Below are 12939 nucleotides of genomic sequence, written 5' to 3' on the forward strand. Positions count from 1 at the left end.
TTCGCACTTGGAATTGGTGTTAAATCTTCGCCGGGAGCAGGTACTGTTCTGAATCTTTAACCACTTCCATCGTGAGGAGGTAGGTGGTAGATGGGAGCTTTGCAAAATGAAGCCTGCCAGTTTTGTTTGCTGGTGCTAATGGATCAATGTAACGAAATAATTACTGAGCATTCAAGAGTGGACTCTACCCCAGGGCAGGTGTCCCAAAATCTACAAGAAGTGCACGCTTGATGAAGTGTAAATACTTTATTGTGTCTTTCAGATATGTTTTAGCAGGTCCACGGTATTGGATTGAAGCTGGGATGCGGTCCTATCCTCTTTAGGTGGGTTGTATAGTGGGACAGTTCTGGTTTACAGTTTAAAGGCAGACGCGGTGGGTGTCTCCATGGCGAAGCATCAGTGAAAATCATGCTAACACCGAGACTCCTGCTCCTTTCCTTCTCACTTGTTTTCCGCAGTTGTGAACACATTTCTCGACAAGGTATGTCAGATATATATTTATATACATATACAATGCTATATCTGAAGTTAAAAAGTAATATTTAGGATAGATTGAAACAATCTTTTGGCTACTTCTATCACCACGTGTTATATTGATATTGTGCCTTTAATATTGTAAAAAGTCCCGATAAGTTTCACAGGAGCGTACAGTCATGGGATAGTACTTGACACTGAGCTGATGAAGGAGACATTGGATCCAGGCAACTAAAAACTTAGGCCAAGAAGGTAAAGGAAAGAAAGACTTGCATTTATATAGTGACTTCAAACCATTTCAAATCACTTTGTAACCAAGGAAGTACACCAGCCAACATTATTTCCTCGCCCATTATCACAGCTGAACTAGTGACTCAGCACATTTCTATTTTTTATGATTTTTTTCCAGCATTTATTGCCCATCCTTAATTGCCCTTCTGAAGGTGGTTGCGGGCCAACCTCTTGAGCCACTGCAGCCCATACGTACAGTCTAAGTGCTGTTAAGGAGGGGTTCCAGGATTCTGACCCAGCGACATCGAAGAAATCGTGATACAGTTCCAAGTCAGGATGTTGGTTTGTATGAGGCTTGGAGGGGAACGTGCACATGGTGGTGTGCCCGTGTCTGCTGCCGTGGTCCTTCTAGGTGGTAGAGGTCATGGGTTTGGAAGGTGTTCTAGAAGGAGGCTTGGGTGAAGTGCTGTAGTTCCTGTTTGGGGATGACCTTGCTTTGGAGTACTTAGGGGCATTTTGCAGATAAGGCATTTTATAAATGCAGGTTCTTTTTTTTTGCTTATCTGGCCCCTCCTTAGACAGCTAGAAATACGAGGGTTTTTTTTTAAAACCCCTGAAATGGTGAGTGGGATTGGGATGGGGTTTGCTCTGCATTCCTGCCTCCCACCATCTTCCCCTGCCTGAAGTTGGACATGGGAAACCCACTTGCTCAAAAAGTACAAGGCCTTAATTTAAATGGTAAAGTCGCATTCTGATGATGTCATCAGGGCAAGTATGCCTCTTTTCAACTGCCCTTGGTGGTATCCTGGCCACACGAGGCCTAGCTATGTTTATTTTGTTTTTATCTTACATTTGCCAAGGTTTTTTATTGTCCAGCCTGATCCTACAAGGATATCTTCATCTTCCCCTTTACCAGGCTTCCCCCACAGCTCACCTTCCCCACCTGTCTTGATCACGATCATTGTTGGCTTTCTCCCTTTGTCACAGCTATTAGAAGTTATTTATCCAAGCCCTTGCCTCTGCTAGGAACATATGGTCCCTCAAGCCTGCTCTACCATTCAATAAGGTCATGGCTAACCTGATTTTAACCTCATATTCCTACCTATCCCCGCTTGCCACCACCCCCCCCCCCTTGCTCACCAAGATTCTATCTACCACTGCTTCAAAGATATACAAAGACTCTGCCTCTTCCACCTTTTGAGGAAGAGAATTCCAAAGTCTCTCAACCTTCTGAGAGAAAAATAATTCCTCATCTCTGTCCTGAATGGGCACCTTATTTTGAAACAGTGATCCCGAGTTCTAGATTCTCCCACAAAAGGAAATATCTTTTCCACATTCACCCTGTCAAGTCCCCTCAGTATCTTACATGTTTCATTCAAATTGCCTCTTACTCTTCTAAACTCCAACGGATACAAGCCTAAACTGTCCAGCCTTTCCTCATAAGACAACCCGCCCATTCCTGGTATTAATGTAATAAACATTCTCTGAACTGCTTCTAATGCATTTAAATCTTTCCTTTAAATAAGGACAACAATACTGTACACAATATTCCAGATGTGATCTCACCAATGCCCTGTATAACTGGAGCATAACCTCCCTATTCTTGTATTCAATTCCACTCGCAATAAGTGATAACATTCTATTAGCTTTACTAATTACTTGCTGCACCTGCATACTAACCTTTTGCGATTCATGCACTAGGACTCTCAGATCCCTCTGCACCTGAAAGGCATGCCCTAACTGACCCCACTTTAATTTCCACTCTCAACTGTAGCATTATTTATAATTACTCAAGGTAAGAAAGAGCTACTATTTAACATTTTTCAATTCAATTGTTATTTACTATTAAAGGAAAACCTTATAATCTGAGTTCATAGAAGGCTGTCATTCTGCCCATTATGCCTAAGTAGGCTCTTTGAAAGAGAGAAATTTAGGCTCAACACCCCCAACTTTATCCCAAAAGCAGTGTAATTTTTATTAAATATAAATAGCTCCAAGTCACTTTGACACCAGCCATTATTGCCCTAACAGAATTAGAAGAGCAGAGGAATTCTAAATAACTGCCCTGGACTAATATTTATCTTTCAACCATCATTACTAAAATACAATATCTGTTTGTTATCAGATTACAGCTTGTGGTCTGCACAAATAGCTTCCATATTTCCTACACTACAACAGTGACTACATTTCAGAAGTGCTTCTTTGGCTGTAAAGTGCTTTGTGCTGTCCTGAAGTTGTGGAAGACACTATACAACTGCAAGGTCTTACAATATTGTACTATATGTGTGTCCATTTATATGGTATTTTTAAAAATTTTGTTTCACATTCAAATCAAACAGGAGGAATCTGTTACCACTGTGAACATTTTCCAAGACGAGGTATCTTCAATCCCAGATGTCTCCTGAAGAATGCTTCAGCGTCTATGTATTGTAGAGATACAAATGTTTACTGTATCTCCATCAGTTACCAAGGTGTCAGTGTGGGTAAGAAATCCCAATGGACAAGATAGAACAATGCACAACTGATTACTGCCTTGTGTAAAGCATGTTAAGTACAGGACTGTGATAAGCATATGTCAGGCCTGCATTCTCATTTGGAATTTTATTAGCGTTCTGTTTTCTCAATCACAAAAGGAATGGTAGCAATAATTTGATGTAGGTTGGGCATATTGTTGATTTAGATAATCTTTATCCTTAGCCACTTCTTCTAGCCCTACAGTCCTCAGAACTCTGCATTCCTCCAACTCCGACCTCTTGTTCATGCTCCCACTCCTTCAGTGGGTCTGCACCTTCAGCTGCCTTGGCCTTATGCTCTGGGTTCCCTCGCTAAATCTTGCCATGCCTCACATCTCAAAGATGCTCCTTAAAACCTAGCTCTGACCACAGTTTTTAGTTGTCAGTCCTAATATCTCCTCCTTTGGCTCAGGATCAATATTTGCCTGATTAGGCTTCTGTAAAGCACCTTGAGCATTTTACTATGTTAAAGGAACAATCAATGCAAGTTATTGTTCCAGTGCTATCATTTCATGAAACTTGTTATAGAGAGTGTAAGTGTTAGATTTCGCTCTCATAGCATGATGTTGAAGAATTACTTTTCAAATGAAAGTTTTCAGCATCCATTATACTTCATCTATCTTATTTAAGAACCAGTAGTTTAAAAAAAAATAGGACAGCATGTGTGTTTCTGAAGATGAAAGTTTACAAGGGTTTTCCAATTTGCTGCATTGGCTCAACAATTAGGCAGACCTTGTTTTTTTTAACCGTTTAACTGTGCTGTCTTAAAAGAGCAGAACAATTCAAAATCCAGAAGGATGAACTGTGCATTACATGGTTAATGGTCCTGGTGTATGAACAGCACACCTTCTGATTTAATGTAGCAAAATTACAGGAGATCTGCTCATCTCCAGAATAATGGGAGTCATTATCATTCAGTGGTAGCTCCCTTGTCTCTGAGGCAGAAAGTCGTGGGTTCAAGTGCCACTTGAGCACAAAATTTAGGTTATTACTTCAATGCTGTACTGTTTGAGCTGCTACCTTTGGATGATCTGTTAAACCAAGGACCCATCTGAATATAAAAGATCCCATGGCCCTATTTAAAGAAGAGCAAGGACGTTCTCTTGGGTGTCCTTGCCAGCGTCATCACCCACGTACCTTGGAGGGTTGTGAGGTGGGAAGAGATTACAGAGATAGAGGGGCTGAGGCCATGAGGAATTTAGAAACAAGGTTCGGAATTTTAATACGGGCTCAAAACGTAAACTGTGTTCCTCTCCGCAGATGCTATCAGACCTGCTGAGTTTTTCCAGGTATTTTTGTTTTTGTTTAATGTTGAGGCTTTGCTTATCAGGAGACAGTGTAGGATAGTGAGAACAGGACTGATGGGTTAACAGGACTTGGTGCGAATAAAGACATGAGTTTTGGATGTGGTGCAGTTTGTGGTGGGTGGAAAGTGGGCAGGGGCTGGCCAGTAGAGCATTGGAATAGTCAAATCCAGTGGTAATGAAGACATGAATGAGGCTTTCATCAGCAGAGGTAGAGTCAGACTATGTTATGTATGTGGAAATAAAGTGGTCTTAATGATGGCATGGATATGTGGTTGGAAGCTCATCTTGAGATGTGACACTGAGATTGTGAACAGTCTGGTTCAGACTCAGACAGCTGCATGGAGAGGGATAGAGCCAATAACTAGAAAACGGAATTTGTGATGGGGAATGAAGGCAATGACTTTGTTTTTTTCCAACAGTTAATTGTAGGAAATTTCTGCTCACCCAGTACAAGGTGTCGGATAAGCAGTCTGATAATTTGACAACAGTGGAGGAATTGACAGGTAGTGGTGAGGTAGAGCTGGGTGTCATTGGTGTATGTGAGAAAATTAACACTATGCTTTCAGGTTATGTTGCCAAGGGGAAGCCCATAGATGAGAAATGGCTGGGGGTGAGGCAAGGATAGAACTCTGGGGTTGTAACAGAGTGGAAAGAGAAGCATTGCAATTCATTATTTGGCTATGATTTGTGATGACCCATGTGTCTTTGGGGGAAAAACCTATATTTTATATCGGGGTCATGGTCCCTTTAAGAGCTAGGTTTCTCTGAAGATTTCTTTTAAGAAGCAGTTTGCTGCCAGTAAATGGTCATGTGACCAAACTGCCTGGGAGATACACAATAGAAACAAAAGGGGTGAATCAGAGGTTAGTTATAGAGTTGAGTAGGTCATTGGGTCTGATTCTGTGTTTATGGAGTTTGGGTTTAGTTTAGAATAAACTGGCTGGAGTGGGCATTTCTTTCAAGCAGGATTCAATTGAAATTCTGTGTGTGCTTATTAAAAGAGTTTAAAGCTCTTGTTAACTGAAGGACTTCTAACAATGAGTTGAACTCCTGGGGATAGCCAAGTTGAGAAAAGCGAGAGTTTTAGATGCAAGACTCCAGGGTTAAAGAATCCTAAAACCAGGAGAGTTCTGACCCTAAACGGCTACACTTAAGACACTGGTGATGGTTGTAGTCTCCCCGCTCAACACACACGTAGGATGGTTGGAGGGGGTTTGAAGGGAAAATCTTTCCAGAAGTAAGTGGAAGGCCCAAGAAACTTCAACCCTTATACAAATGTTTGAAGCGATATTCAGAACAAGTGTTTGATCCTCCAGTTTTGGGTCAGTATCTGACTTGACTTTATTGGGATGTAAGTCAAAAGGGTGTAGGAGGAAAGTTGAATTAAGAAGTTTGGTTTGAAAGTATAAGCATTGTGCTTTTAATATATTTAACATAACTGCCTATTTAAGATAATGTAATTATTAGTATTCATGTTCTTTGGTTTTATTTGTGGAGCAAAATTCTTTTGATTTTAAATCCTAACCTGTGTAGCTTCATACTTTTAGTAAATACCTGGATTCTTAGAACAATAAATACATTACTGATCTCTACTGAAATCATAACAGATTATATAGATAAGAATGGAACCACATGAATGCAGTCCCATTTAGCTGGATGATACTGGGGAGTATTGGAGGTGGATGATGTGGTCAGCTGGGACAAAGGACACAGAGTTCTAGGAAAACGTGGAGTGATGGTTTACGTCTTCCAAGATCTCCGCATTCCTCTAATTCTGGACTTTTGTGTGTCCTCGATTTTCATTGGGCCACCATTGGCAGCTGTAGTTTCAGCTGCCTGGGCCCTAAGCTCTGAAAACCCCCTGTAAACCTCTCCACCCTCTTTCCTCCTTTTAAGATGTCTCTTAAAACCAATCTCTTTCATCAAGCTTTAGATCATCTTCTTACAATCCTGTTGGAGACAGTCAATGTTTAAAAAGAAATTCGTACACCCAGTGATGAACTGAAAGAACTACGCCACAAGATTTCACGTATTTAAACAAAAACAAGCTTTTCTGTATATAAAAACAAATTAAAGCATGATTCATTAACTTAACACTCTAGTTTATAAAGACTGGTGCTATAAACTCTGTTCTACTTTTTACCACTACTACCACCAAGAGTTCCCTAACACCCAAATGCATGGCACAGCACTTTGGAATTCACTTTAATCCTCCTCAGTATTCAGCTTTTCTACAAGTTGCAAGATTTATGGGGAACCTTCCATTAGGTTTTGGCTAAGTGACCCTCCAACTTTCCTTTTAAGACATCAAAATTGTGGACTTTACAATTCAAGTATGGGCTTCACTGCCTTCTTGCTTAGGGATTTAAACATTAGGATCACCCCCTTTTCCTAATGGCCCTCAATATTCCCTGTCCTGCTTTTAGATAGACGGACTGCTCCCATTGCTTCTATACAGCTTCTGGTCCCACAGCTGACTCCTAGCAGATGCTTTTTCTCTGCCTGTTCCAAACTGGCTGACAGTCTCTATGAGCAAACATAGATAAATTAAAACAGAGGACCCATCCTAACCCCTAACAGCCCATCTCCATGACAATGTGGCATGCTCTGGGGTGATCCAAACAGAAATGCAAAATAATTATTTTTACCTTCAGCAGAACCCTTTGATTCTGCAACACATATGAATAATTTATATCACTAATGGAGTTTATGATCCCCTTTCCCAGATTTGCTGGCCCCATCAAAGAACTTTCTTGTTTGCAACCAGCTGTTACTACACAAATAATTTAAACATTTCATTGAAGTAAGTGTAGGCCTTCTGGCTCAACAAAAAGCTTCAAAGATGGACCATCCATTATTTAAGATAAAAGCAAAAAACTGCGGATGCTGGAAATCCAAAACAAAAACAAAAATACCTGGATAAACTCAGCAGGTTTGGCAGCATCTTTGGATAGGAGCACAGTTAACGTTTTGAGTCCGAATGACCCTTCAACAGAACTAAGTAAAAATAGAAGAGACGTGAAATATAAGCTGGTTTAAGTGGTGGGGGGTGGGGGGGGGACCAGTAGAGCTGGATGGAGGGCCAGTGATAGGTGGAGATAACCAAAAGATGTCACAGACAAAAGGACAAAGAACTGTTAAAGGTGCTGATATTATCTAAAGGAATGTGCTAATTAAGGGTAGAAAGCAGGACAAGCAAGGTACAGATAACCCTAGTGGGGGTGGGGTGGGGGGAAGGGATCGAAATAGTCTAAAAGGTAGAGATAAAACAATGGATGGAAATACACTTAAAAATAATGGAAGTATGCAGGAAAAGAAAAATCTATATAAATTATTGGAAAAAACAAAAAGGAGGGGAAAATCGGAAAGGGGGTAAGGATGGAGGAAAGAGTTCATCATCTAAAATTGTTGAACTCAATATTCAGTCCGGAAAGTGCCTAGTCAGAAGATGAGGTGCTGTTCCTCCAGTTTGCATTTAGCTTCACTGGAAAAATGCAGCAAGCCAAGGACAGACATGTGGGCATGAGAGCAGGGTGGAGTGTTGAAATGGCAAGCGACAGGGAGGTCTGGGTAATGCATGTGGACAGACCAAAGGTGTTCTGCAAAGCGGTCACCCAGTCTGCGTTTGGTCTCTCCAATGTAGAGGAAACAGCATTGGGAGCAACAAATGCAGTAGACTAAGTTGGGGGAAGTACAAGTGAAATGCTGCTTCACTTGAAAGGAGTGTTTGGGCCCTTGGACGGTGAGGAGAGAGGATGTGAAGGGGAAGATGTTGCATCTTCTGCAGTTGCATGGGAAGGTGCCATGGGAGAGGGTTGAGGATTAGGGGGTGATGGAGGAGTGGACCATGGTGTCCCGGAGGGAACGATCCCAATGAAATGCCGCCGGGGGGGTGAAGGGAAGATGTGTTTGGTGGTGGCATCATGCTGGAGTTGGCGGAAATGGCGAAGGATGATCCTTTGAATGCGGATGCTGGTGGGGTGATAAGTGAGGACAAGGGGGACCCTATCATGCTAATGGGAGGGAAAAGAAGGTGTGAGGGCGGATGCGCGGGAGATGGGCCGGACATGGTTGAGGGCCCTGTCAACCACCATGGGTGGAAAACCTCGGTTAAGGAAGAAGGAGGACATGTCAGAGGAACTGTTTTTGAAAATGGCATCATCAGAACAGATGCGACGGAGGCAAAGGAACTGAGGGAATGGGATGGAGTCCTTACAGGAAGTCGGGTGTGAGGAGCTGTAGTCGAGGTAGCTGTGGGAGTCGGTAGGCTTGTAATGGATATTGGTGGACAGTCTATCACCAGAAATTGAGAAAGAGAGGTCAAGGAAGGGAAGGGAAGTGTCTGAGATGGACCATGTGAAAATGATAGAGGGGTGGAAATTGGAAGCAAAATTAATAAATTTTTCCAGGTCCAGATGAGAGCATGAAGCAGCATCGAAGTAATCATCGATGTACCGGAGAAAGAGCTCTGGGAGGGAGCCGGGGTAGGACTGGAACAAGGATTGTTCCACATACCCCATAAAGAGACAGGCATAGCTGGGGCCCATGCAGGTACCCATAGCCACACCTTTTATTTGGAGGAAGTGAGAGGAATTGAAGGAGAAATTGTTCAGTGTGAGAACAAGTTCAGCCAGACCAAGGAGAGTAGTGTTGGATGAGGATTGTTCGGGCCTCTGTTTGAGGAAGAAGCGGAGAGCCATCAGACCATCCTGGTGGGGGATGGAGGTGTAAAGGGATTGGACGTCCATGGTGAAGAGGAGGCGGTTGAGGCCAGGGAACTGGAAATTGTTGATATGATGTAGGGTGTCAGAGGAATCATGGATGTAGGTGGGAAGGGACTGGACAAGGGGAGAGAGAATGGAGTCAAGTTGCAAGAAATGAGTTCCGTGGGGCAGGAACAGGCTGACACGATCGGTCTGCTGGGATAGTCCTGTTTGTGGATTTTGGATAAGAGGTAGAAGCGGGCCATCCGAGGTTGGGAGATTATCAGGTTAGAAGCTGTAGAAGGAAGATCTCCAGAGGAGATGAGGTCAGTAGCAGTCCTGGAAACAATGGCTTGATGTTCAGTGGTGGGGTCATGGTCCAGGGAGAGGTAGGAGGAAGTGTCTGCGAGTTGACGCTCAGCCTCTGCAAGGTAGAGGTCAGTGCATCAGACAACAACTGCACCACTCTTGTCAGCGGGTTTAATGACAATATCAGGGTTGGACCTGAGAGAACGGAGGGCAGCAAGTTCAGAGAGAGACAGGTTAGAGTGGGTGAGAGGAGCAGAGAAATTGAGACGACTAATTCCATTATTTTTGTATTTCCATCCATTGTTTTATCTCTAACTTTTAGCCTATTTCGATCCCTTCCCCCCACCCCACCCCCACTAGGGGTTTCTGTACCTTGCTTGTCCTGCTTTCTACCCTTAATTAGCACATTCCTTTAGATAATATCACTACCTTCAACAGCTCTTTGTCCTTTTGTCTGTGACATCTTTTGGTTTTCTCCACCTAACAACGGCCCTCTATTCAGCTCTTCTTGTCCCACCACCAACCCCACCCCTAAACCAGTTTATATTTCACCTCTCTTCTATTCTTACTTAGTTCTGTTGAAGGGTCATTCAGACTCGAAACGTTAACTGTGCTCCTATCCACAGATGCTGCCAGACCTGCTGAGTTTTTCCAGATATTTTTGTTTTTTGATGTCCATTATTTAAGTTTTACATTTCTAACTCTGACCTTGTAAGGTAAATGTAGGTTGGCATTTAATTATAATTAACCCAAGCTTGTTTGATTTGTATTCACAGTAGGGTTGTTTATCAGTTTCCCAGTCGGATGTTTCCATTCATCTTACATTTAGAACTTTAATTCCTAAAATAAAACATTTGAGTTATTGAGTCAGATATTTGAAACAATCTGCCCTTACATTGAGCTATGTGGCACAGAAGATACTCTTCTTTTTTTAAAAAAGCTCCAAGGCCTATATTTTGCATCAATTATGTCAGCATTTCCATCAAACAAAAGAAAGCATCATTGTTTCAAAACGAATAACGTTCTTCACGGCCTCAGAATTTGGCACTTTCAATGACATGACATACTTCTGCCATCCTATTAGTGGACTTGCAAATTGGAGGCTTGGGCTAATGATATAAATAATGAGTTCAAATCCCATCATGGGTCATTTGAGAATTTGAATGAAGTTTTCTATCGTTAGTGAAAGTGACTGTAAAGCTGTCAAATTGCCATCGCAACTCGACTGGGAATCTGCTGCCCTCACTCAGTCTCTATCTATGTGTGACTTCAGTTCCCACTTCACATGTGGTGGACTTCTAACAGCATTCTGAAGTATCTTAGTAAGGCATTCAGTTGTATTAGCAAAAATACTTGTAATGCTCCCACCAGCACTTTGGGGCAACTAGGGATGGGTAATAAATGCTGGTCTTGTCAGTGACACCCATGTCTTGAGCATGCATTAAAAAGAATTCAATATTGCACCCTCTAGCACTCTTATGTCCATAAAGCAACATAACCATCAACTCACTCTGAGAAATGTCATGGGAGGTACATAACTTATAAATAAATATCAAGATACCTCAGTGCTGAAATTTAAAACATCTTCTAAACTTCTTAAATAATTCATTTGTATGTAATTTGATGCCACATATTCATCATATGCGGCAAAAACCCTTCTCTGTCCATGATGACCACAGTGCTACTTGGGAGATTATTCCAATGATCTCTGGAACTGCCTCCCAGTCTGCGTAAACTTGGCCTCATTCAAAGCTTCACTGCTCATACTCTAACTTGCACCAACATTTGCTCAGCTATCACTCCCCTGTATTCACTGACCTACAATGGTTCACGATCTGTCAATGCCTCTTTTTAAAAATTATTTTGTAATATCTCTCATACTTGGTTACAAATCCCTCCAGCCATACAGTAATTCCAGATCTCTGCGCTCCTTCAATCCTGCCCTCTTGTGCATCCCCAGTTTTTATCCCTCCACCATTGGCAGCCATGCCTTCAGCTGCCAAGGTTCTAAGCTCTGAAATTCCAGCTCTGAATGTCACCAACTCTCTTAACGATGCTCCTTTAAACCTACCTCATTTACCTAGTTCTAGGTGGCTAGTCCTTGTATCTGCTCATTTGGCTTGAAGTAAAGTTTTTTTTTGATCACTACTCATGTGAAATGCTTTGGGATGATTTACGACAAGGGTGTGCAAACTGTGGGTCATAACTTCCCCCTGGTTGGGGTTGCTAGCTTCCCCTCCACAGAGGCCCAGGCAGCGACTGGTCCTGTCCTTGCCTTACTCGTCCCTCTGTCTCTCTTTGAATCAGGGTGGAGGGGAGCGACGATCAGATGGGTGGGTGGGGAAACTTTATAAACACCCAGTGTAGACGGTTTAAAGGAAGTGTAAAGGAAATGCAAGAGTTCAGAGCAATGTTTGTTATGTGGAAACTGGATGGATGTGATAGTTACTAATTACATCAATACTTGTATTAAATTCAACAGTATCAATTTGAATTCAATAGAACTGTTAATCGCAGCAAACTAGTTGGAATCAGCACAGGCCAATTGAAAACAGACTGGTAATTATAGCGGGATAGGAAGAAATCCTTATATGGCTAAGCCAATGCACGGCAAATTTGGAATACACTAACCAACCAGGCACCAGGCATACCTAAAAATAAGGTATCAACCTGGTGAAGCTACAGCACAGGGCTACTTGCATGCCAAACCATGGAAGCTGCGTGTGGTAGATAGTGCTAAGTGATCCCACAACCAAAGGAGGTTACTTGTGAAGCGGACATAACGTTACGAAGGGATGTAGTTAGGTGAAATGAGTGGGCGAAGATCTGGCAAAAGGAGTATAATGTGGTCAAATGTGAAATTGTCCATTTTGGCAGGAAAAATAAAGAAACATATTATCCAAATAGTGAGAGATAGTAGAGCTCTGAGATGCAGAGGGACCTGGGTGTCCTAGCATGTGAATCACAAAAGGTTAGCGTTCAGATACAGCAAGTAATTAGGAAATGTTATTGCGAGGGGAATTGAGTACAAAAGCAGAGGGGTTATGCTTCAATTATATAGAGCACTGGTGAGACCACATCTGGAGTACTCTGTACAGTATTAATCACCTTATTTAAGGAAGGATGTAAATGCTTTGGAAGCAGTTCAGAGAAGGTTTACTAAACCAATACCTGGAATGGGTGGGTTGTTTTGAGGCAAGGTTGGACAGGCTGTGCTTGTATCTGCTGTGCTTAGAAGTTTAAGAGGTGACTTGATTGAAACCTATAAGATCCTGAGAGCTCTTGATGGTTGTGGCAAGGACGTTTCCTCTTGTGGGAGAATGTAGAACCAGGCGTCACTGTTTAAAAATAAGGGGTTACCCATTTAAGACAGATAAGGAGAATTTTTTTCTCTGAGGGTCG

Source organism: Carcharodon carcharias, chromosome 10 (genome assembly GCF_017639515.1).
Source record: "Carcharodon carcharias isolate sCarCar2 chromosome 10, sCarCar2.pri, whole genome shotgun sequence".
Taxonomy (NCBI): Eukaryota; Metazoa; Chordata; class Chondrichthyes; order Lamniformes; family Lamnidae; genus Carcharodon; species Carcharodon carcharias.